This window comes from Asterias amurensis, chromosome 22, assembly GCF_032118995.1.
Source record: "Asterias amurensis chromosome 22, ASM3211899v1".
Classification (NCBI taxonomy): Eukaryota; Metazoa; Echinodermata; class Asteroidea; order Forcipulatida; family Asteriidae; genus Asterias; species Asterias amurensis.
Genome location: NC_092669.1, coordinates 12425815 through 12453223, shown reverse-complemented (window position 1 = coordinate 12453223; position 27409 = coordinate 12425815). Strand labels below are relative to the sequence as shown.

The window sequence follows — 27409 nt, the reverse complement described above, 5'->3', positions numbered from 1 at the left end:
GCGCTACGGTTGCCTAGGTTGTATACTCACCAGGGAGCTGAGAAAGATTAAATGAATTTTATTAGCCCAATGACCAGGGCACTATCGTAAAGCGCATTGAGAACTTTTTAGTATTATTTTTAAAAGCTGGCTGTACTTAAAGCACAAAACTCAACCATCTTTAAAAGATAAAATGCACGTGAGAAGTACAAACTGAATACCCATAACCTAAATACAATTCTGTTTTCACTTGTGTTTAGATATAGCTGTACATAACCGTTTGCGCTATGAAATATTATATGATAACAGTGATTATTGATATTCTTTGTTAAGACTTTGTCTTGGATGGCTCGCCCCGGTCGTTATTTCTCTCCACAAATAATACCTTGAGATAAATTCTACAAAGGGCGTCATTTTTAATTGGAAGAGTGGGTTTTCCATTTGAAGTGAAACCCATTGTCAGATCGTGCCTCAAATCTAATCCGATGCATTAGTTAATAACAAAATGAGCAGCCATTTCTCGTATTATCTCCTTGCCGGTTTACAATTCCACATGCCCCGTGTAGATCTTTTTTTTTCCAAATCTATAAAGTGACTACTTCGGTATTTTTATAAAGTGCATACTTAAAAATTAGAAGCAAGGGACTCAACTATATCTAGAAAGTTATACTAAACTGAATGGATTGCCATAACGCCAGTGACTTCTTGATACACGGCCTTTTCTATAGCATAATCCTGCAGCATTTTGGAACAAGCTTTCCCGTTTGCGTACTACCGATAGAGACATCATTCTTTCTTTATAAAAAAAAAACTTATTCTTAAAGGCACTGGACACTATTGGTTATTACACAAAATAATTTTTAGCATAAAGACTTACTTGATAGCGAGCAATGGAGAGCTCTTGATAGTATAAAACATCGTGAGAAACGGCTCCCTCTGATGTATAGCTTTTGAGACTTTAAGAAGTTATTTCTCACTAAAATATTTGAATCGAATTCGAGACCTTAGCTAATAATTATCCCTTTAAATAATTGTGTTTGAATTTAACTTATACGGTTCGGTAATTCAGTTAGATACACCGTTTAACCTGCGTATGAGCACTCCATTATGCACCAATGTCTTAAATACACTGGACACTATTGGTAAATGTCAAAGACTAGTCTTGTAACTTGGTGTATCTCAACATATGCATAAAACAACAAACCTGTGGAAATTTGAGCTCAATCGGTCGTCGAAGTTGAGAGATAATACCGAAAGAAAAAACACCCTTGTCACACGAAGTTGTGTGCGTTTAGATGGTTGATTTCGAGATCTCAAACTTTAAATCTGAGGTCTTGAAATCAAATTCGTGGAAAACTACTTCTTTCTCGAACACTATGTTACTTCAGAGGGAGCTGTTCCTCACAATGTTTTGTACCATCAACCTCTCCCCATTACTCGTCACCAAGTAAGGTTTCATGCCAATAACCTTTTTTGATTAATTACCGAGTCCACTGCCTTTAAAGAGACTATTGAGGTAAATGTTATATGCCTTGGATACATTGTTAATTCGATACCATTTTGCACAATACCAACGTCATTAAAACTTCAGAGCTGTGACATTTGCAACAAAGGAAAATTAATTATGGTTCTTTAGATATTTCCCTTGTTGAGTTTCAGTATGGCTATGCTACAGAAGTCATTGGCATTGCTGCCTTCTTGTTTTCTTTAGTGTGTTATCATTGTCACTGTCGACGTCATTGCTGTTGTTGATTTTTTGTTGTCGCTGTGACCGTTGTTGTTGTTGTTGTTTGTCATCGTCGTTCTGCTGTCATTGCTGCCGATGTCGTGTCGTTGGCACATCAGTTGCTGTAATTGTTATTGTTGTTGTCGTGTATGTTGTTGTTCAGTATGTTGTTGTTGTTGTAGTTGTAGTTGGTGTTATTACGGTTTTTGTTGTTGTTGTTGTTGATGATGTTGCTATTGTTGTTGATGTTGATGTTGTCTTAAATGTTTTGTTCATGATGTTGTTGTTGCTGGAGTTGTTGCTGGTGTTTGTTTGTGATGATGTTGTTGTTGTTGTTGTTGTTGTTGTTGTTGTTGTTGTTGTTGTTGTTGTTGTTGTTGTTGTTGTTGTTGTTGTTGTTGTTGTTGTTGTTGTTGTTGTTGCTGTTGGTGGTGGTGTTGTTTTGTTGCTGTCGTGTTGTAAATGGTTTTCTCTGTTTTACTATTTTTGCGTTGGCGTTCCTTTCTCTTTGACTTTTCTCTCATTTTGTTTGTCCGAATACTCTTTTATGACAACATCACAACACACCTGCAGTGTTTTATAAATAGAATTAATTAATTCCAATGATAAAACTTGATATTTCCTGTAGTGAAATCGTTCTCCACGCATCGTTCCTTCAATCCAGCCACTTCAACCGTTAACACGACACGAAGTATTGAACCAATTAACACTTCAGCGTTTTTTAACCCAAGCACTTTCCTCTTTTAAAAATAAACCCCAAATAATCGATTCTAAATACCCGTCATCAGTATCGATTAAAAATCCCGTTTGTTCAAGCGTAATTGTGTCTTACACAGCTAACCTCCTTGAAAAACAATATTGAGTTAACGCAGAGTTTCAATAGGAACACTTAAAATTCGATTTTACTTTATTTTGGGAGACAGAACAAAATGCTTGGAATCGTTCCCATTCTTTTGTGTTTTTTTCCTCAGCACTGCTTGAAAACATATTTTAATTGGTTTTTGCTCAAAAGGCGTATGTGTGCCCCCAGGCTTTCCTCCAGCCAACACTTAGGGAAAGTGTCCCGATCCGCTTACAATACACCATGTGGCAGAATCCTTTATCCTCGCTCCAATTCTACCTTTCATGAGGAGCATTTTATCTCATTCTTTAATCTCATGTAAGATTATGTCATTTAGCATCTGCCCCTATCGCATGGCTTCTAGGCGTTCGATCGGTAGACTGGTATCAAGTTGCTGCTTTGTTCCACCCTGTACCCGATGGCATCTACAAAAAGAGAAGAAGATTGTAACAAATTGTCCTTCCAGAGAGGCGATGGGCTTTAAAAGTGTTTATTAAAATGCGGTATGGTCCTTTTTCTGTGAGCTACTCCCTTTAAACCATTAAGGGCTTTTTCTTCCGGGGTTGGAAGATGAAACTTAAGAATACTCTGAAAGTGCGATTGGGTTCGCACCCCGAAGGGAAACTTTTGTGAAGGTAGACAAATGCAGACGTTTTTTATTCTATGATGAAAAGGTCATCTTAAGTTATTGAAAATCCATCACATCGATGTTTTGTTGGATTCTAACTTGGACCTACAGGATACAGGATGGAAGTTTGGGGCATATACAGGTCAACTCAATCCCCCCCCCCTTTTCCCCATTTCCCCCCTTTTTTTGCTGTTTTATGTCTGTGTATGCAAATCAACAAACCTGCGAAAACTTGGGCTCAACTGGGCTCGAAAGAAAAACACACTCGTTCCACTACTTTTTTAGCTTTGAGATGCATACTAAAAGGTTTCAGCAGAAGTCTTTTATTATTTGAGTGAGAAATTACCTCTTTCTCAAAAACTACATGTATTCGTTACTTTAGAGGGAGCTGTTTCTCACAATGTTCTATACTACCAACAGCTCTCCTTTGCTCGCTGCCAAGTTCTTATGCTTAATTTTTTTTGAGTAACTAACAATAGTGTCCAGTGCATTTAATTCCACACCACATCCAAACGTAGTTGTTTTAATTCATCCGTATAAACCCATCGATTGCTTGTTTCCACGCTCTAAATGATATTATTAACTCACTACTCCCGTCTCTTACCCACCTCTCATTCAATTAAATTTATTGATTCAATACTGAGATGGCTGTACCACTTTTGTCAAGTCAGATTCTGGAATCAAATTTTTAGAAAATAAATTACTTCACTTGGTTTGTTTACGAGTTTGCATTAACGACTCTAATTATAGAGTTACATCACTTGGGCCGCGTGTCACGTGCCTTAAAGGCACCGTACACTATTGGTTATTGTCAAAGACCAGTGTTCTCATTTGGTGTTATCCCAACATATGTATAAAATAACAAACCTGTGAAAATTTGGCTCAATTAGAGATCGAAAATGCAAGAGAATAGTCTAAGAAAAACACCCTTGTTGCATTACTTTGTGTGCTTTTAGATGCATAATAAAAGGCTCCAGCTGAAGTATTTTAATTATTGAGCGAGCAATTACCCCTTTCTCAAAAACTACGTTACTTCAGAAGGAGCCGTTTCTCACAATGTTTTATACTACCAACAGCTCCCCATTGCCCCTTACCAAGTAATTGTAATGCTAACAATTATTTGAGTAATTACCAATAGTGTCCATGTGCCTTTAAATTACCTGGATACAGTTTCGTCATGCCCACTAGCCTAGTGATCGATATCGTTATTTTAAAGGTTACGTCCCAACGATGGTTTGGGAGAAATCGATTTTATTCCAATTATCCAGTTGGCTCTACTATACGAGGGAAACATTTTATGCTAACGTCATCATGATAGGAGCTCAAGAGAACTGGCTTATAACGGCTTAGTGCGGCTAACAGTGGCTTATAGACTGGTCTTCAACGACAACGATAACTTAACTGAACCTAAGTGCATTTATAAAGCGCTTTAACACTGATTCAAAGCGCTGTACAGCCAGGAAAACATTAAAATGCAGGATAAAAAACATGAGCAAAAATAGCAATATGGTTTTTAAAATACACAACAGTTAACAATAATTGCAGCAATTTAGTAAGTTTGCATTACAAACATTCATATTAAACATAAAAAAACAAAAACAAAAACAAAATGATAAAAAACAAAGAAGGAGGTGGGTTCACTGAAAGGCATATTATAAACGTGTGTTAATTGGAACCCATTTTTTGTCTCACTCATATTATAGCTATAGATTTATAACATAAAACAATTAAACCTGTGAAAAATTTATTCCAAAAATTGTCGCGTTTTTGAGATAAATTGCCGAAAATCCGGAGCGATTATATCCACGTGGAGAGGATAATCAGTAAATGTTTCTGACAGGAACTCTTCTGTTTGAAATAATCAGAACTAAACAAAAACAAAGACTCCGTGATATGCCTTTTAGTTTATTGGTTTCATGAAGTCTCAACTGAGAAAATGTTCCGTCATGAGAATTTTAAACTGAAGGTTCGATGTTATAATTATTATGACACAAATTCGCTGGTATACATACACAGGGGTCGGTTTCACAAAGAGTTAAGACTAGTCCTAACTTAGGACTAGTCCTAGGAGATATTACAAACATAAGGCTAGTCCTAAGTTAGGATGAGTAACTCGTCCTAACTCGAGATAAGACTAGCCTTAACTCGAGATAAGACTAGTCTTAACTCTTTGTGAAATCCATCCCAGCTCTATCATAAAACATGCGTCGCATTATAGAGTAGAGAACACTGCTATCAAACATTCTGTGAAGATAGAGCGGCATAATAGCGACTGTGCTCGGTTAAGCGACCCCCCCTAGCCTTGCTCAAGGCAGTCGAATTATTCACTCCGAAAAAAGACCGCCGCTGTATAAAAACCCACCCGTATTCACTGTGCGTAAAACCCACCCGTATTCACTGTGCGTAACATCGCACGACACGATGCCCCCGTACACTATCCGCATGCGGAGGCCGTCCGCATGCGGTTAGTGGTGTACGAGTGCGATGACTTATGTGAACAGTATTCGTGCGATGTGACAGTGTGTATACGGGTTGGTCATTCGGTGTGATCGCACACACCATGCACAGGGTATACGGCGGGTGGGTTTACAGCTGCGTCTTTTCGGAGCGAATAATGCGACTGCCTTGAGCAAGGCTACCCCCCCCCCCGCAAACTCATTGTTTTTTCTTCTTAGGTAAAATATATAGCCTCTCATAAAACGGCTCTTCAAAACGTGACGAGGAAGGACTCTCTGGCGTCAGAAGACTCAATAAAAGTCATTGTGACATTCTTACCGATTGTTTCTAAAACCATTCATTAGTGAAGGGCAAGCTATAGTCAATATTCATAGTAGACTATACAAAAAATTAATTGCTGCGACGCTTAGAATTTGGATCTCATCAATAATTGTGAAAGAGAAGCATGGAGATAACACCAATTGTTGTGAAAGCGAAGGGCAAGGCGGTATTTGCTTAAAGGAACGTTACATAAGTGGTAAGAAACAAAATCGTGAAGATCACAGATTTACATAAAACTTAATCGGTCTGTAATTATGATGATATAGAAAACATCCCTTGAAATATTTCTGTCTGAAATGTCACTTTTTTTGTGAGAAATAAGTAATCTAAGTTCGCATTTGGAGTTTATCGCTCAGTGAGCGTTTTATTCGTTGTTTTTCTTCCACCGATGTCATGCAGAATGTGTAATTGGTTGCTCACTATTTTCTTGTGACCATGATGGCCGATCGATCTCAAACTTCTACAGGTTTATCATACATAAAGTGTATACAGTACCGGCAAATGTTTTGTTAGTAAAACCAATTCTGTATTGTTCCTTTAAAACTATGTTTAAATATCATGCTGTCGACGGTGAAATATTGCCTAGAGTGGCACTCGAACCAGCGACCTCCGGATTAACTTGCCATCGCTCTACCAACTGAGCTATCTGGTCCTATTTTTGGCGGTTTCCCTATTTTGTCAATATCTTTGTTAGGGGGTGCAAAACCCCCTTGAGGTGTAATAAAATTATTTGTCCTCGTCTTGATTTGTAGAAAATGTTTTGGTCCAGTTCACTTCCAAAAGAGCTCTTTTCAATTTTGAGGTTTCAAATATTTTAGTAGTTCGGAAACTGGTGCAACTGTCATTAGTAAGTACAAAACACTCAGGTGGACTGAATAATTATAAAAAAAAAAAAAAAAATACGAAACCAAAAAAGTCCAGAACACACACCAAAGACCAGGCAAACAGTAATTTGAATAAATAACATACGTATAAACATACACTCAAATACGTTCAAGACTCACATGTCGACCACAAATCTTCTTATAATTCTTTTTTACATTATACACGGTTTCAAATTCCAAATTAAATAGATCATGTCTATTAAAGTATTATCATCACAAACAACGTTGTCCGGCACAACACTTAATGGAAGACGCAAATAAGTGACGTCATGACTTAACTTTGATTGATCGCATATGGTATTGCGTTCCAATTCCCTGACGTCAGCAGTTGTCTAAAATATGTATGGATTGTTTTATGTCACTTTTAAAGGAAGTGGAGGTAGACATTTAAACATATAAATTGCTGGTGTTTTTATTTTCTGATGACCATTTTGGGATAGTAATCAGGTAATTGTTCGTGTGTATTCATTTCCATCAATCAGCGCATGCGCAAAGAACATTACGGTGAATAGAATGCTATAATCCTGCAGTAAACCATCTTACAATCTTAAAAATATCGAATGGCACTTCCAGAGCACCGTAGATGTGCGTTGATTTATAAAGCTCTTGTGACTTTTGTTCCCTAATGGCAGTTTTTATTTGTGGTGTGGTGCTTTTTAGCAGTTATAATATTGCGGAAGTGTCAACATAGCTCGGTCAACGTGTCTATTTGAAGTAGTGACAGGTTGAACTGAGAAAGCATTATCTACGAGCCCAATGTCCACTCATCATGTTGACACTGTTGTCACCTATCCGTCTTTGGATGTATCTTCAGTTTATTTCAACGCCATCATCATCCGAAAACACTCGATGGAAATCGGTTTCATTTTAGAGATGTTTTCTTTGTTGGTTTGCTCAGTTATCTAGAACTGGGCTATAATATGAAATCTAGGTTTCTGGTATTAGTTTTCTGCAAAGTAATACCAAAATATCAATCACTTTGACAGCTACGGAGTTGCGAGTTGGATTTGAATAATGTCTGGTGCAATGACTTGCTTAGTCACAATGTACCGCTTACATTTGAATTCCTCAGACTATAGAGACAGTTGCTTTGTCAAATCCTTCTCTAGTCAAATGGTTCGGGGAAAGTATAGCAACCTCCAGGGGCCAATTTCATAGAGCTGCTTAAGCAAATAAATTGCTTAAGCACGAAAATAGCTCGCTTATTTTACACATGTTACCGGCCAAGATTCATGCCACATACATTGCTTATGACTAGTATTTAGCTGTTGTTTACTTAGCATAACAATTGAGTGGAGTCTTGGCCGGTAATCTGATTTTACTAAGCAATGAATTGTTTGCTTAAGCAGCTCTATGAAATTGGGCCCGATAAGCAGACCCTGGTACCATTAAGTCATACACATCAGTTCTATTCAAAATTGATTGTGTATGGGTGTTCACCGTCTCTTACGAAACTACGCAAAAGCTTGTCCCGAATCAATTGACATAGCAACTGTCTGGATAGTCTGAGGAATTCAAACTTAAGCGGTAACTTGTGATCAAGCACGTCATTGTACCAGACAATAGTAAAATCTAACACCTAAATGGCTTATTCAAATGGATTTAAAGGTGTGCTATCGATTGGTTATTGTTAACGTATCTAAACTTTTTATTTTTCTGAGAGAGGCATACAAAAGCAAACATCAAGTGCTAATGTCTTTGATTTGTGATCTTTAAAACCGAGTGAAGTTTTTTAGTCGACTCGAAATACTATTAAGACAGAGTGTGTTGTACGCTCGAAATATTATTCAACTATTTCTCTCGCGTCCCTGTTAAGGCCAAACTGGTCGAATAGTGTTGGTGTAAATGTGTTTGTTGATGACAAGAAGGCGTGTCCAAGGCGGCATGGATAGCCATGGCGTAACCTACAAAAGAACAATTTGACTTATTCAGAATTTATATTCTGGATTTGGGTCAAGCTCTCATTCAGTCACTCTTGTGTCAATCCCGGAAGGACCTTTTAGTCTCAAAATCTGTAACTGACAACAATGCAATCGCCAGACACTTTTGTACGGTTTCAGATATAGTTTAGACTTCTACAAGTCTCAATAAAAGAATTATGAATTTCGTCTTCTCTGGAAATGTGCTTTTAGGTCGACAGTCAATCCCGGATGGACCTTTTAGTCTCAAAATGTGTAACTGGGAACAATGCAATCGCCAGAAACTTTATGTACAGTAAGCAGATATTATTTAGACTTGTACAAGTCTTGAGATTATTATGAATGTCGTCTTCTCTTTTTCTCATAATGGAAATGCATGTGGGTGTAACAGAGGCTGTTGTGGTTTAAGAGGTAGCAAGAGAGTAAGAAAACACATTATTAAAGAACAATTTGCAATCAAAACGGGAACGGTTAAAACCAAAGTATATAATTTATTGTAATTATTTCTAGTAACATCGTTGTTGTTGTTGATGTTGTTATTGTTTTCGATGATTTTGTTGTTGCTGTTGTTGTTTTTGTTGTGGAAAATGTAGTAGTTGTTATTGTTGTTGTCGTTGTTGCTGTTGTTGCTGTTGGTGGCGGTGTTGTTGATGATGTTGTTATTGTTGTTGATGATGATGCCTCAAATCCTATATAGATGATGTTGTTGTTATTGTTGTTGATGATTTTGTTGTTGCTGTTGTTGTTTTTGTTGTGGTTAATGTAGTAGTTGGTGTTGTTGCTGTCGTTGTTACTGTTGTTGCTGTTGGTGATGGTGTTGATGTTGTTGTGGTTGTAGTTGTTGCTGTTGTTGTTGGTATTGATTTTGTTGTTGTTGTTGTTGTCGCCTTTTATGGATCACAACCACCTAACTACCCCTCAAAAATGGGTTTACCAAAAAATTATTCGAACATAACATCACCACTTAAACTGTTACGTTAATCATCCAGTATTCATTTAAATGCAGGAGTATTGACCCAATGTCGGCAACCTCAATCTAAGTCACTCTCTTCCAAAACATTTTCTCAATATCTGGAATATTTCCCTCCCCCCCCCCCGTTCCATCGTAACTAATTTGATGAACTTTCAAGTCTTCACACCCCGTCTAGATATAAATTCCACAAACTCAAAATATGACTGCTATACTTGTCGATCTTTATTTCCGTTAACCTTCCGAACGGGAAATGGAGCCCACTGACTGACAAGCACCGATGCTAGCAATTCAATTAGTCCGTGCCAACCTCCTCTCTATCCATCATATTTTCCCTCAAATTAAGACAATTGAGCGTAAATTAAGACAACGGAGGTATAACCCTCAGCTAAACGTATCTGAACCACGCCCACGTGTACGATAACAGCCTGTAGAATGATTTTATATTAAAACGGTGTTTTTTCCTGCTGAATTTGATATTGCGAGTTTTGATAACATAATATAATTTTACATAAATCTTAAATTCAACAACCACATGCCTTTAATCAAACCTTGACACTTTTGTCGAGTTCAGGAAAAAACATCAAGAAAGTGTATTTGTTTCTGTTACACGGAGTTTAAAACAGAACATTCAGCGAAAAAGCAAACAGTTTACAACAAATGTCTAAATCAATGCGAGTTAACGAGTTCAATAATAAACCAAGATTCATGTTGTTTAATCCCCTATAACCGTAAAACAAACACACCAAGGCATTAAAAAGAAGAGATTATCTGTGTTCACTTTCCCATCAAAATCAAATTAATAAAACAAACCCGACATTCATCACAGATATCAGCACATCTTATCTAATCAACGAAAAAATAAAATAAAAAATAAATCCTAAAGCCCTATTGAGCAGTCTTCATCCTTTACAATTCGCTAGCAGCATTTTGTCTCCATCACCGACACTGAAGGAATACTCACAAATCTGTCTCGACTACCTCCTCATTCGGCTGACAGCAATTTAATTTCACTTACAAGAAAAATTAAAGGCACTGGACACTTTTGGTAATTACTCAAAAAGCATAAAAACTTACTTGGTAACGAGCAACGGAGATCTGTTGATAGTATTAAACATTGTGATAAACGACTCCTTTAAAGATATTTACATAACGGTTGTACCTGCAAGTTTATTTTTTTTTTCTGACTCGTCCGCATAGTTTTTGTGGTAATTTTTTACTAAAATGTTTGACGCGATAAAAGACATCAGACCTGAAGCATCTGAGAGCACACACAATTTTGCAACAGTTTGTAATTTCTTTCATTTTTCTCATGAAACCTCGATGGCTAACCGAGGCATCTGAATGCACAATATTCTCCTGTAACCTCGATGACTACCTGAGTCTCACGTTTGTTATTTTTATGCATATGTTGAGATACACCAAGTGAGAATACTGGTCTTTGACAACTACCAAAGGTGTCCAACAGCATATTTCATGAAACGCTAGGATTAATCCCACCGTCCTACGATGGGATCAATGCGTCCCGTAAGTTCTAAGATTAATTCTTAGTTAGGACGAGTAACTCGTCCTACGATGGGTTCAAAGCGTCCTCCGTCTTGGGTTACGGAACTTAACTTGTCATAAGTCCTAAGATTAATTATATAGAGTTTTGTGAAATCGACAGCAGTGCTGATGCCTTTAAGAAGATGGAATACTTGAAGCTAGCGTAGAGTGATCGAGAGGTTGCTAATCAGATGCTTCATCATGACTACAACTCTAGGACTATACCTAGTGTTAGAGATGGGGCTCGAGAACGAGTGCGATTAAAGATATTCACAAATGAGGTATAAATTAATTGTGCTTAAAATATATTTATGGTATGGTTTGTATATTTTTTATAATACTATTTCCTTATAAGAAAGACATCGAGTCACATGAACATATAACAAACACCAATCATGACTAAAGAAGTGAATAAACACAAAGCCCAACCCTAAAAAAAAAAAAAAAAAAAAAAATCTGTATCATTGATACAAAACAATTGGATTAGTTATACAAATTTATTCATTACAAGTCAATTAACAATTTCCTAACAATTATAGCGAATGACAACAACATATTGTTCAGAAAAATGACAACTCAATGAATCAATGCCAACTCACAAACGATAGCTGAAAGAAATAAAACAACAGTTTTGTTTCAGACATTTACAAAATGAATGTTCCGAAGATAACATTGCTTTATCCCTGACGCTTTTTCAGTTTTGGTGTAATTCCAATTCGAAACAATACCGTAACTAAATAAGCTTTAAATATTGATTAATTTCCCGTTATTTAACAACCCTGCAACAGCCCCTTTAAGAGGCGACCCTAGTCATCGGTTTAAGATCACTGCCATCAAGTGCATCCTGAGTTCCTCTAGCCAGGTGTTATGTCGTCACACCTCGATGATTGCGACATTTAATGGGCTTGGTGTCTAATTAAGTCAGGAGACCAAACGCGGGCAATCAGAGCGATCCTCTGGCGACGTACGCTGCGTCTGAGCTTCACCCAAAAGCAGTCCTTTTAAAGGGGGTGCTTAAAAGCAATGGACACTATTGGTAATTACTCCAAATAATTATTACCATAAAACCTTTCTTGACTACGAGTAATGGGGAGAGGTTGATAGTATAACACATTGAGAGAAACAGTTCCCTCTGAAGTAACGTAGTTTTCGAGAAAGAAGTAATTTTCCACGAATTTGATTTCGAGACCTCAAGTTTAGAATTTGAGGTCTCGAAAATTTAGGACAATGTGTTTTACTCATTTCTGCCGACTCATAAAAAGATTGATCTAAACAAATTTGCAAGTTTGTATGTCATGTATATTATTGATCATTTTAATAAGGACCCCTGGAGTCAAATTTCATATCCAACTGCCAGCAAATTCTGGCAAAATAATCTCAACACGCGCGCTTATCGTGACCTTGGTACTAAAACCTTTAAAATCCGAGAATTGCTGCATGCGATCGGGTGTCAAACTTCGCTACGAGATAAATCCATGAATTAAGGAAGTGTGGTGTACATGATCTTCTTGAGCTTAACATTATTAATGGCTAGCAGAATGTTAAGGAGAACATTCAAGAAATGTTCTTCTGTGGGCTTTTTTCTGCAAAGCTTTTATAATTGCTCACCCTGCAAAAGATTTGGGTGTAACGCTGGTTGGGGTTTTGCCGCGAGTTTTCACAATCCCAGCAGTCTTGTTTTGTGCTGTTATGGCTTGTTTTGTACTGTCGCCTGGTGTGATGTTAATCCCATGGGAATAGCACGTGCAGGTCAGACCTCATGCAAATGACGTCATTTGAGAAGGGCGCCCTCGGCTAGATGTCATAAGAAGGTTGCTAATAGGGTATTTGCGAGTTAGATTTGAATAATGTCTAGTACAACGACGTGCTTGATCACAAATCAGCACTTAAATTTGAATTCCTCAGCCTATCGAGACAGTTGCTAAGATTAGGGGCAAGCTTTTGCGTGGTAACATACAAGAGAGGGTAATTAGTTACCCATACACGATTCTGAATAGACGGTGTATGGCATAATGGTACAAGAGCTTGCCCCGACCGAACCATTTGACAAAGCAACTGTCTCTATAGTCCGAGGAATTCAAATGTAAGCGGTACATTGTGACTAAGCAAGTCATAACAAAACATTATTCACATCTAACTCACAAATGGCTTATTGGCACCAGGGTTTGCTCATCTGGAGGTTGCTATACAAAAGTAAGGAATTCAAATGTAAGCGGTACATTGTGACTAAGCAAGTCATAACAAAACATTATTCACATCTAACTCACAAATGGCTTATTGGCACCAGGGTTTGCTCATCTGGAGGTTGCTATACAAAAGTAAGGAATTCAAATGTAAGCGGTACATTGTGACTAAGCAAGTCATAACAAAACATTATTCAAATTTAACTCGCAGGGAAACGACAGTGCTTACACATGTGCCACAGTATCCATTTTTCATCACAGTTTAACGTCCAAGAGGGCGGTGTGATGACGTCATGGCAACATGTCAATACCAGCCTAAAACGTTCAAATACGTTCATGATCACAACCCGTTCCATTATTTACTTCAGTGCAATTATAAACAAGGGCCTGCTCAAACATTTACAAGTGGTTTCCATTGAAGGTCCTGCATGCATTTCTGAAGAGATCTCTCTTAGATATGACGTCACAACAGCGTCACATCGTGAGCCCTGGGGAGGGGCGGGGCGGGGCGAGGGATAGAGGGAGGTGTTACATTCCATCTCCTGATGCCTCAATAAGATCGTGTTTAAAGCTCCTGTCTAGCGTAGACTAATCCCACCCAATCCATTCGAATCGTTTAAACCTTTCCAACGGACTGTAAAGGACTTAACCGAGAGAACCTTGGGACTCTTTGTGAATGTTTTGCGAGAAGGGAATTTAAGGGAGAAGAAAGAAAACTGGAGTTGGAGACTTCATTAGGACAGTGAAACAAGCTAGAGGTAGATGGGCTGGACAGACACCGCCCGAAGAAATGACAATAGATAGACAACAAAAACAATGGATTGGCAACCAAGGACAGAGGAAAGGAGTGGAGGTGTTGGACAGAGAAGAAGATGGGGAGATGGCATCAGGGTTTATGCAGAAACATGGACAAGCTGCAAGAGGGAAAATTGGTTTAAGGGAAGGGTGGCTGAGATTCATAAGGAGGGGGGGGGGGTGGGGTCACCACTTCCTTGCAGAGAGGCAAGCGTGTTGCTGGTTGGGAGCCATATTCAGCAAATACAAGGATAACATGGGTTTGAGGTAGGGTGATATTGCGACGCTGAAAATGGGCATGTATAATGTACGTATTATGGCTGATAAACACTCAAATTAGTGGCAATACAATCTGTTTGGTTAGAAGACTACAACATTGACTGTAAAGCATATTCAGAAACTTTTCTTACCATCGAAGTATTGTGGTTATTTTAAAAAAGTCCAAGCTTTCTCCCTCAACATTTTTAGTCCGAGAAAAGAAACTCAGCGACAAACACTATACAATGACACTATCTTTAACTTAATTTCTTTTCACGGTAAAGCGTAAGAGGGCAAGGCACTTCCGACGACCAATTAATTACAGTACCATCAAACTTAACAAATAAAATAAAAATACGCATTTGTTATTTGTGCTCACTACGTAGCCACTTAGCCGTCCAAACTGATTGCAGTGCACGTCCCTACGGGTCGCATTACCTATCAGAAAGTACAACACCATTCAAAGGCTAACCCGATGATGAACCATACATCATACAATGTATACTTTAAAAGCCTGGAAGTCTAAGGTAAGGGCTCCAACAATGCCCATGACGCACGAAATCAAGACCCCCACGAAAATCGGATGTATGTAGGACACGGTGTAGTCGAGTAATAGAGTTGATTCAAATATTTGGCGGCAGTCTTGTGTTCCGCAACGGCTTAAAATGAAACTCTAGCCACACTTTCATGTCCCTCACGCCCGACACACATAACCGTGATCCGGATAAGCACACAATAATCTCCAGGATTACTGTTCCTAATTTTATTAAAGCAGTTCCCTGGCGCATATACACCTTCCAGAAACACACTTAAAGGTACTGTACACGTTCAAAAACTGAATTGTGTTTGAAATACAGAGTTTTAAAGGCATGATTGCAGCAATCAAACTAAACCCATTTTACTTGCTTTATGCTATCAACAGCTATCCATTGCTTGTTACCAAGTTAATTGTGACACTAACAATTAGTTTGAGTAATTACCAATAGTGTCCAATGCCTTTAAGGTGTAAACATGTAGATATTTTGACAGAAAATGAAATGCCGCGGTAACAACTGCTGATAAATATTTCTGTAGTCCCCTCTTGGTCGTAAAATTGTAACATGTCATTGTCCGATCGGAGTCGGTATTATTGATTGAGAAAAAAAAGTTCACGAAAGCACAGTTCGGGTCGTGGGTGGGTGATATTGCAATCTCAATATTGCAAGTGTTGCTGGCGTATGTGTGGATGATAATTTGAAGTTGTTAACAAGCTATCTATGGTGGAGACATCTTGCTGACATATTTCTGAGTCGGAAAAACCAATTTGAGAACTGATTTTCAATGATTGAAATTATGTTACATTGGTTATGTTTGTAAAACTACTGCAGCGTCATATCGGCTTACAGTCTTTGAATTAGTATTAAAGGTATAATTTTTGTTGTGTTAGGGGAAAGCTATTGCTTCTTAATAATAATAATATAATAATATCGAAGTCTTATATAGCGCACGAATCTACCAAACAAGGTACTCAAGGCGCTGAGTATATACAAACTTTCAGAAAGAGGGGCTATTGCAGTGATGAATTCTGAGACCCAATTAGTTTGCACCGTATAAGTGTTTACAAGGTGCTACGGCGCATTAAGCAGCCACAACCAGGAACACAGGGGCGAACCCCTTCTCTTTTCGATAAGTGCACTGGGTTCTTTTACATGCGTTACACAACACAAGGGACCAACGGCTTTACGTCACATCCTCAAGACGAGGCAATGGTTAAGTGTCTCGGTTAAGGACACAAGTGTCACGGCTGGGGATTGGAACCCACACTCTGCTGATCAGAAACACCATTTTGAATTCGGTGCTCTTAACCGCTCGGCCGCGACACTTCCACAAGTAGGCTTATAGGCATAATCTCTCTCTGACCAATCATTTTTTCTTGGGTTGCCGGCATCGACAGGTAAACGTTTCCTTCCTTTTCAAGCAGCCCCTGTCGTTAATGCAGCTTCCATTTACCCATAGAGGGTGGATCAAGGTCATTGCAGTACAGTTCTGACCGACCCCGAAACTATCCCTTGCACCAGGTACCCGGGTATCTTCAAGGACCAATGTTTTCTTTTCGGAGTGCCGGCCTCGACAAAACGCCAAAACGTTTCCTTCCTTTTCCGAGCAGCCTCTGACGCGTCATGACGTTATGAAACGTGCAGCTTTCATTCCCACACAAGACGACAGATCCCATTACATCACACTCCATTACATCACGCCCGAACCAACCCCAGACCATCCATAAACCAAGCTTCAAATTCCACATCCCGTCATCCACAATCCATTTCAAGTGGCCAGATGAAAACCACTTAATGACAACAACTAAAAATCACATTTTGTACAAGGGGATTTCATCCCACTCTCGTCTATCTATAGTCGAGGCTTAACCGCACGGGTAGGGGCATTCCGGTTTGATCCGGGAATATCCGAGTCGAAATCTCGCCATTTCCTGACTGTCTATATTTGGAACCGCCTTGATTGAAGCGGAACAGCAGGAACGACTGAACCTTTTCGACCTTTATCGAAGGAGGACAAAATAACGGTGAACGAGTTGTTCAGTTATCGACATAACTTCAATAAGTTGTTAGATTAGATTTTTCTATTTAAAGACACTGGACACCTCTGATATTGTGCATGAAAAAATAAACCTGTGAAAAAATTATCTCAATTGGTCATCGAAGTTGGAAGAGAACAGTGAACGAAAAAAACTTTTCTCGAAGGCTAAATTACTGCTTCGTACAGGTCTAATAAAAACGAGTCAAGTATATAGAAATATGAAGCAATACATAGCCAAGTGCTTACAGAAGGGCACACGTATTACGTCAGATAGATTTCCCTATGAATGCATTAAGTCAAAACTAATTCGAAAAATACTAACTAACAACACCCCACATCCAAAATCCAAAGTAAGTGCTTTTAGTTGTCACATAACCCCTATGTTTAAGATACACATACTACAAACAATATTGTTTATTCCTGTACTTAGATAGATAAAAGGGAAAATAAATTAAACAAAAAGAACGTGAACTTTCAAAACAACAAAGTGTCAAACAGCTGAAAACACCGTTATCACAGAAACGTATAATAACAAAATGAAATGCTATCCAATACAGTTAAATAATAGTAACGTAATTTATGACCACGTTTAATATAACAGTACAGTCCTCTCGGATAATTGCTAACTACAATTCAAAATATGACAAATGCAAAGTGACACTCTGTGTATCAGAGCCATTGTGGAAAATACTTTCACTTGACTTGAGAATAAAGTGGCCTGCCCGCTAGAAACCTCCTTTATACATGTCAAATTTAATTGAAACTTTGCGAAACAACCCTGTCCCCTATGTTTAGTTTGAATGTCAGGTGTTTTTGTTCTGTATACGTTAAAATCGTAAGACATTAGTCTTTCGCGACACCTATCTAACGCGAGTTTATTTTGAGAGCGAGATTTAGCGCAAACATAAATAAATTCGGTTGAAATATTAATAAAACATGCCCGTAGAAGATGACAGTGTCGTTAATCTAGTAGATGAATGGTTATGTGTGGAGCAGTTCTTCGAGCGACTGTTTAAATTAGAAAAAAAAAAAAAACTACAAAATGCATTTGGTTTTCAACAATTTTTCTTAAGAAAGAAGGATTTCTTTTGGCCTGACAGATGAATTTGAATGTTTACAAACAAATTTCATAGTAAAGTTTGCGGTAACACCATGCAATGATAATCTCTTTTTGAGTTGGGGTGGTTCTGAAAAAAAATTTGTAGGTTTTCAACTCGACGTTTCGATCAGTATGCTCTGATCGTCTTCTGGAGAACAAAATTGTGTAGCTTTTACGTTACCTGAAGCTCACCGTAAGGTTGGCCCTAATCTTTTAACTTAAATTAACTAAATGACTTGAAAGCTGCAAAGTTTGCACCAACGCTTTACCTTAATGTAACCCAGCCACGAGTTAAGCCTAATCGGTGTACATGTACCTAAATGTAGCTCCACTGTTTTTCTGTACAACGACGTTGCCACTGTCGTAGTGATTTTCAATGGGAACTATTTTATGTTTGTTCTAAATCGATTCAAAAAAGAGAATAATAAAACAAACCATCAGGAAACAACTTGAGGATGGCAATTCTTAAAAAAAAAAAGCAGCCCGACCTATAAACCCCAAGGTTGTACCTACATGCAACACAGACCTCGAGGCTAAAGTAAGGTAAAGTTTTGGGCTATATTTAGGTCCGGGACACAGTTACGCGTAGCGTTCGGCTTTATTTAAAGCCCTATATTTACGTATCGAGCTATACAAGCGACAATGTAAACAAAAATGCAATTGATTTGTATATGCAAATAAGCAAGGGTACTTACCGTATGCTTATTATAGATAACCTTTGTATTTGTCCAATCAATAACAACGAATGAGGCCTCCAAGGACATCATATAACTTTTGACTTTTCGATCCCGAAGCTTCGCAACAAATAATTAATGAAATACTAAATAATTACGTTATGTAACAATTAAAAAATAGATACAAAACTCAATGGTAGGCCTATATATATCGTCTGACATTTACTGCTTGGCAGACAGTTTAATTAAGAAGTACAATACAAAAAAACAACTGGTAAAAAATAGGTTTTCTGTTTCGGTTCGAAGTGCAGGCAAATTCCTTTTCATGAATTTATAGAGGGGGCATCTCCCCCTTAAATGCACTGGACATGAATAAGTAAATACTAAGAAAGATGTAAGCATATAATACTTACTTGGTAACGAGCAATGGAGAGCTGTTGATAGTATAAAACATTGTGAGAAACGGCTCCCTCTGAAGTAGTTTTTGAGAAAGAAGTTATTTTCCACGATTTTGATTTTCGAGACCTCAGATTTCTCAATAAGAAAAATTGAATCTGAAAAAGACTTCAGGCATTAAACCTTTCTTAGGCATTTAAAAGCACACACGTGCAAAAAATGTGTTGTTTCTTTTATTAAGATGCGACTTCGACGACCAATTATTGAGCCAACATTTTCATAGATTTATGTGTTATATGCATGTTGAGAACACACCAAGTGATAATACTGGTCTTTGACAATTACCAAACGTGTCCAGTACCTTTAATGAAAATTGTATCTTATCTTGAAAATCATTCATTTTCTCTAGATCGGGTACCCAATCTCTCTCTCTCCGATTGTGCCGTGTACCCGAGTCCTTATCCCTGAGATTATTTTCGTCCCGAAACCACCCGAGTGAACCGACCGGTCGCGACCGTAGCTAGGGTGTTATTTACCGGGGCGCTTTGACAGGATTTACGGCGCGAGTGCAGTCCCCGTAAAGTTCAAATCACCGTAAACGCTGAACTTTTTCCTGTTGTAGATATAGTCATTGCTCTAGCCTACAAGACGACTTAAATTTGTCATCCTTTCCGGTGGCTGCCTTGCATCCAAGGTTCCCACTATGACGGTAATCAAATTGTTGTGTTTGTCGCGAAACAGCTAGCTCGTAATCTCCTTCTCTTGTTCGAAAACTATTTAAAGACAGAATGAACTGATTGGTCTGAGCTAAAAATAAATAGAAAGTTCCCGTATACTGTTTGCAATTGTAAATCTGAGAGTCTAAAGGTATGTTTGGTAATTTGCAAAGGCCAGTATTCCTAATAAGTAATAGGTGTATCCCAACATATGTATAAAATAACAAATCTCAGAAAGGTAGGGCTCAATTGGTCATCGAATTTGCAAGAGAATACTGAAAGAAAACACCCTTGTTGCATTACTTTGTGTGCTTACATTGTGTTCTTACTTTGTGTTCTGAAATGTTTTAGCTGAAGTCTTATATTATTTGAGTGAGAAATTACTTATTTCTCAAAAATTACGTTACTTCAGAGGGAGCCGTTTCTCACAATGTTTTACACTATCAACAGCTCTCCACTGCTCGTTACGGAGTAATATTTTATGTTAACAACTTTTTATGGTAATTAACCAATAGTGTCCACTGCCTTTAAAGGTAGGAGGGATTGAATCGTCTGAGCTAGAAATAAATGGAAGTTTCCAGTTTACTGTTGTAAATCAGAGAGTGTAATTACTAGGGTATTTTTTCATTGGAGCTCTTTCTAGAACTATTTGGTAACCCAAAACCGGTTACCGCTCTACTTGAGTTTGTCGGCAAGCAATTGCGAGGTGTTGGAGAGCGCAGACCTCTTTTTGAAAGAATTTGTGCCAAGAATGTGCCGTCATGTGATGATTTCTAAGTGATTTGGAGGTGAAACATGGACTTGCTGTCGGGAAGGCACTTCGTGCATGGGGTTCTCACAATGAAAATATTATAGGGATTCTATGGGCAATTATGTATCGTTCTTTTATTAACTCACAGTTTTTAAAAACAAAGTCTGTAATTTTGGTCATTTTGTAATTATCCCAATAAAAATCAAACTTGATCTGTTTACTTTGCTCTTCAAATCGTAAAGTTGCTTCGAGTGAAGGGGAGATTTTATATTGATATTTGCTGTCAAACCAATAAGGCCCTTTCGAATCCACGGCTTCGACTTTGGATTCAGCTTCAGGCTCCATCCTCTCGTCTGAAGCCATGAGTGCGTACGCAAAGCACGCGCAATTGTCAAAACAACCTCGGGGCCAAGCTAGCCTGAGCCGAAGGCGTGGTTGCGAAAGTGCCTATGACTGACAGGCTGGGGTTAAACCCACTGTCTTATCATATAGACTTAGCTTCACTGTTTGTCTCAAGTATACAGGCTGGGGCCAGACTGCCTCATTGTGCCGGCCCTTTGTGCTAATGCCAAATTATTAAATTATTATTTCCCAATTAAATCCGACTCTATTGAAACGAAGGGTAGGGCTTGCTACATGCATACTGTTATAGAAAGGTTTGCGGTAACACCGTGTAATGACTATCTCTAATGAGTTGGGGTGGTTCTGAAAAGAACCGTTGGTTTAAACTCGACCTTTCGATCAGTATGCTCTGATCGTCTTCTGGAGAAAGCAAAATACATACTGTTCTTTGGAATGCTCTTAAGGGAACACGATGCCTTGGATCGGTCGAGTTGGTATTTTAAAAGCGTTTGTAACCGTTTGTTATAAAATGCATATGGGTAGAAAGATGTAAAAGTAGAATACAACGATCCACAAAAACATGCCTCGAAATTGCACGGTTTTCCTTTTACCTCGTCGACTATTAACACGGTCGGCCATTTATTAATTATTAATTATTACTGATTTATTGTAAAAAACATCTGCTTGTCGCAGTCCAGAGACTGAATTAAAATACAGATTTACATTTTTATATAAAATTTTTAAAAAGCAGAGGAGAAAATTTATACACAAGAAAAATTGAAAAATTGAATTTAACGGTCGTTCAATGTTAATTTTCATTACAGATTCAACGCTACATAAAAACGGAATAAAAATAGCAAACAAAGACATTGATGGATCCTACAAATATGAATAAATATATAAATAATTGTAAAATAATAACCAGGAATGTAAATATTGGCTGTACATAAAGACAACACTAAGCAGACAGCGACTTCAATTCATGCTAAACCTAAACTGGGAATCTTTCCCAATTGGTCGCCTTTTAAAATAATTATTGTCAAGTCCAGCTTACTTTCTTTACAAATGGATGGCTATCGGCCAACAAAACCGTTGGACCCCTCATGATGGATTGAAACTGTGCTATGTATAAAGATGGCTCAATTTAGATTATAATTATTTAATTGAATATTAGAAGCAGGTTTAGCCCCTTTGTTTGCTCTCCCTTAATGGTCGATCAAAAACCTTCCAAATATTGATCCGTTTTGCGGTGGTCTTTATTAGCCTCCCCCGTCAACAAAATCACCCTAATTGACAAAACGACTCTTGGTAACCGTTTATTGTTAAAAGAAAAGAGAAAAAAGGGAAAACGAAGAAGAAAAGAACCACCCATACACGCAACCTTACGAATCTGGTTTGTTGGGTCCTGCTTTTGTGTTCTAGCCTATATTCCCCTTTCCAAAGAATTCCTCCACGAACAAAGAAACACTTTGTGGAGGTCCATTATAGTCCACTGTGGAAAAAACCTCACAAGGGCACTCAGTAAACCCACAAAACACTGCCTTAAATGCAAGTTGCCATTTCTATAAGTTCAATTCAATTCAGTTCAATCAACATTTATTTATATATTGGTGAAAAAAAAGATGTCCCGAACTCAAGGCATCTGAAAGCACTCATCTTGTGCCAAGGGTGTTTCTTCTTCCATTATTCTCCTGCAACTTAGATGACCAATTGAGTCAAAATTTTCACAGGTTTGTTATTTTATGCATTTTATATTGAGATACATCAAGTGAGAATACTGGTCTTTGACAATATTACCAACATGTCCATGCCTTTAAACGACAAGCATTGAATAAAAGTAAACATTTATATTTATTTACACGGCAAACACCATTGGGAGCAGAGACGTTTGCTCTCAATAAACACTTTCTTTGGCAACCAGCGCCGCTCGATTTCACAACAGAGACTGACGACGTAAAATATATTTTGTCCTGAAGACGCAAACGTTCCCTTTTTAATTCAATATAACTCATTTCCACGTCATCCTAAAAGCCCGAGCTTGGGGTGGATGTGCCAGTACAACAATACATAACAAAACAGGAAAACAGTACTAAGCTCAAAAATGAAGAAATAGTTTTTCATAAATCTAAAAAAAAAAAAAAAAAAAAAAATTACCAATGGTGTCCAGTGACTTTAAATTGTCTATACTCTCCTTCAACACTTATGTCATATACACCGAGCTATACATTAACAACTTCCTAAGTGATGATATCTCTCAGCCATCAAACCATTAAGTTCTTGAAGCGTAAGACTTCAATTTGTGTTGACAGGTCTTCTTAGCGTGTTAAGGCGACAGAGTTAGACACGCTGTTTGACAAATCTGTATATTATTTAGTGAGTTTTTTGGTTCTAGATTTATAGTATCGTTTGTAAATGGAAAAGCACATTCCTCCAGTTCTTTCACAACCTTTATAAGCCTCACACCATATAAGGTTATTCTTTTGTTAGTGAAAATAGCGAGCCAATTTAATTTGTGAGATTGACGTTGTAGTTAATGTTGTGTTCGTTATTGTTGTTGTTGCTGTCTTTTTGTTTTGATATGTCATGTCTACGCGGCCATAAAGATTGTGAAGTTAGACCAATGCAGCCTATTAATGTAATCAAAGGTAACATGGGACTATAAGGTAGATCTGTGTTTTGGTTTAGTTTTAGGTATACGTACAGAGATGTGTCACTTTAAGGGCAGTGGACGCTATTGGTAATTACTCAAAACAATTATTTTCACAATGAAACCTTTCTTGATAATGAGTAATGGGGAGAGGTTGATAGTATAACACATTGTGAGAAACAGCTCCCTCTGAAGTGACGCAGTTTTCGAGAAAGAAGTATATTTTCTACGAATTTGATTTCGAGACCTCAGATTTAGAATTTGAGGTCTCGAAATCAACCATCTAAACGCTCACTACTCCGTTTGACAAGGATGATTTTTCTTTCATTATTATCTCGCAACTTCGATGACCGATTGAGCTCAAATTTTCACAGGTTTGTTATTTTATGCATATGTTGAACTACACCAAGTCGGAAGACTGGTCTTTGACAATTACCAATAGTGTCCACTGTCTTTAAGTGCCGGGCTACGAAAAAAGGGAATCGGTCTACAATATTTTCGGAACGGCAAATGTTTGGTTTTGATATCTCAAAATGCCGAATCGAGTGATTGGGACACTTTTATTACTAGCATGAAGCCATTTCACATTAAAGTATTTTTTTCACGAAAACTGATACCGATATTAAAATTATAAAAAGTCTGCTTTCAATTTAACATTATTATTTTTTATTTTAACAAAGCACGGAACTGAGTTTCACACATCGGTGTAACCGCCGGGTAAAACCTTAAATAAATATGCTTCATCCCCGATGCAACTTTCCATCTGCTAAATGGTAACTTTTGGTATGAATTTCTTATCATCTCCCATCCCACGCTCATCACAGTTTCTACCTTTAATGAAAAAATGAATTCCTTTTCTAAAAGCAAATATGGTTTATATCCTCATCTGATAAGAAGGTCTTATCTTTTGTAAAGTACGACCCCGAGGGAAATCTCCGATGGAATTTGGATTTGATACACACTCTGTTACAAAGTGAGTTGACATTCAGACAAGTTGGCATATAACACCGTTGTCCTCTGTGGTTAGGGTTTGAAGTGGATTTGTAACAGTCATATTTCATGTTAAAGACAACGTACACTTTTGGTAGTTGTCAAAGACCAGTCTTCTCACTTGGTGTATCTCGACGTATACATAACAAAAAAACTGTGAAAGTTTTAGCTCAATCGGTCGTCGAAGTTGCGAGTTAATAATGAAAGACAAAAAACACCCTTGTTGCAAGAAGTTGTGTGCTTTCAGATGCTTGATTTCGAGACCTCAAAATTTAAAATCTGAGGTCTGGAAATCAAACTCGTGAACAATTCTTCTTTCTGGAAAACCACGTCACTTCAGAGGGAGCCATTTCTCACAATGTTTTATACTATCATCTCTCCTCTTGACGATTGCACTACACGCTAATAGTTATTTTTTTTTTTTCGAACGTAGAACAGGGGCCCACCTCAAAACCTTTCAGCCGTTACAATTCCTGAGGTGATGTGAACATTTTAGCACAAAACATTTCACATATCCCTTTGTTTATTATGCCAACTTGATTCCGAGGTTAATTAACTGGGGCTTTCAGTTTTGGGTCAATTGCTCGCCCATTACATAGGTTGATTAGTAAGTAAATTTATAGGTCTTTTTCATTGATCAATTTTTTAAAAGTTTCTTTCTGTCACTAAACCTGTGTATATTTATTGAAGACATTGAAGGCTTGAGGTAAACGTGTTTGCACATTTTCGAAAATGCATCCATGTGGAAACTTCTATTATCCTGTCTTATGTCACTGTATATTTGGTTTGCGGTAACACCATGTGTTTATCTACTTGCCAGGTAGAGTTGTTCTTAGAGAACTGTCTTGCTTTATTATTATTACGATCCTATAAGCTAAAGTAGTAGTCCAGTCTATTTTTTATACCATTCGCCCTGGTAATAGTTAATAAGCAGGACAGTTCTTTTCAGAACTGAGAAGTCTCCCGAACCTCCGATTATCTACTCCGCGGCAGTAGAATAAAGCAAGACAGTTCTCTAAGAACAACTCTACCTGGAAATTAGATACACACATGGTGTTACCGCAAACCAAATATATATTGATACCTCACCATGCAATGCCTCAAATCCTATATTTGTCACTGTACTTAAACATCTTCAAATATACTTTGTACAACGTTTTTTTTCTAAGGAGCACCCTGGCTTTAAAGTTTCAATGTGGAGACCCTTTGACTTCTTTTTTTTTTTCTTGGCCACCGTTGGTTCCGAAACTAAGCACATCGCTTCCTTTTGAATTCCTCAAACTACAGAGACAGTTGCTATGTTGAATCGTTCGAGGAAAGCTTTTGTATAGATGAGCAAACCCTGGTACCATTATGCCATATACACATCCATTCAGAATCGTGTATCGGTGCTCAACGTCTCTTGCGTAACTAAGCAAAAGCTTGCCCCTCATCATGTGACATGGCAACGGTCTCATTGGGTGCGTTCGATTAGCTTCCCTGGGTAGACCCCGATGTTGCGTATTTTATTTTTTTCCAGGACGAACGTGGGCACACAATTACCCCACGTTCGTCCTCGAACCAGGAAAAAAACCCAGACACGTCACCACGTGAGCCTTCCTGTGGTGACGTCAGTGCACCTCGGGCCAGCCCCAAGAGCCCCACTTGTGGATTGGGTCACTTGGGGCTGGCCCGAGGTGCACTGACGTCACCACGGGAAGGCTCACGTGGTGACATGTCTGGGTTTTTTTCCTGGTTCGAGGACGACTGGGGGTAATTGTGTGCCCACGTTCGTCCTGGAAAAAAAATAAAATACGCAACATCGGGGTCGACCCAGGGAAGCTAATCGAACGCACCCAATATGAATTCAATTTTGGGCGAAGTGTTATTACGTCACGCAAGTGGCCTACAATGGGGATGTACGTGAACATCAGAAATGTTAAATTGTTGTTAAAATAATATCACGTTTCAAGCATTCTTGTTATACCTCGGTAGCAAACTGTGAAGTTTGGTTGGTCACAAAACACGTGACGCGCAACAAAAAACGCATGTTACATGGGTCGACTGGCCGGGTAACATGAAAAGTGATGTACACCGGTGTACATCACCTTGATCGTTCCAAGCGTTGGTCGATTTCCAGCGCTCTATAAGAAACAAACGCGGGTTCGAGGGAATTGTTTCTTGTTCGTCTGCTTATTAAACAATGAATAGTCCGTCGTAATAATGTTTGAAGATGACAACAGAACTTTGAGAAGAGGTATAACAAAACAATTGTTGCACGCTGTGTCTTGGGTCCATGGGTTTTGTACACCCTCGAGGGGAAATGGCACCCTCGGCTTCGCCTCGGATGCCATTTTCCCCCTCGAGTGTACAAAACGCCATGGACCCCCCAGTCACAGCGTGCAACAATTGTATGATGAAGTCACAATTTCTTTTCACATAAGGTAAGTGCGTGCTGACGTCATACGTGAGCATGCAAAAAGCCCGAAGTGGTGACGACACTTCGAAACGACACAACCTTGTGACGTTCACGTTCACCTGTTCCTTAGCGTAACGTGCAGCTAAACCAATGTATTGCATACACACATAAAGATTTTGCTTCATAAAACAATTTTCCTGTCACATAAAAAATGAATTCTATATACTTGTCACTGCTGGTTTCCATTAAATCAAATACCTGTCAATTTGTTCAAACACTGACTTAATTAATCGACTTCCCATTCAGTAAGGACTGT

General features: G+C 38.2%; 1 protein-coding gene across 1 annotated transcript in view; it reads right to left on the bottom strand.

Annotated features, from left to right (window-relative positions):
- The window catches only part of LOC139953551 (nuclear pore complex protein Nup50-like), a 50717-nt gene extending 24093 nt beyond the window's left edge, over positions 1 to 26624 (bottom strand). The window contains exon 1 of the mRNA XM_071952989.1: positions 26615 to 26624. The gene's annotated coding sequence lies outside the window, so the exon portion shown is untranslated. The remainder of the gene's footprint in view (positions 1 to 26614) is intronic.
- Positions 26625 to 27409: the final 785 nt, after the last annotated feature.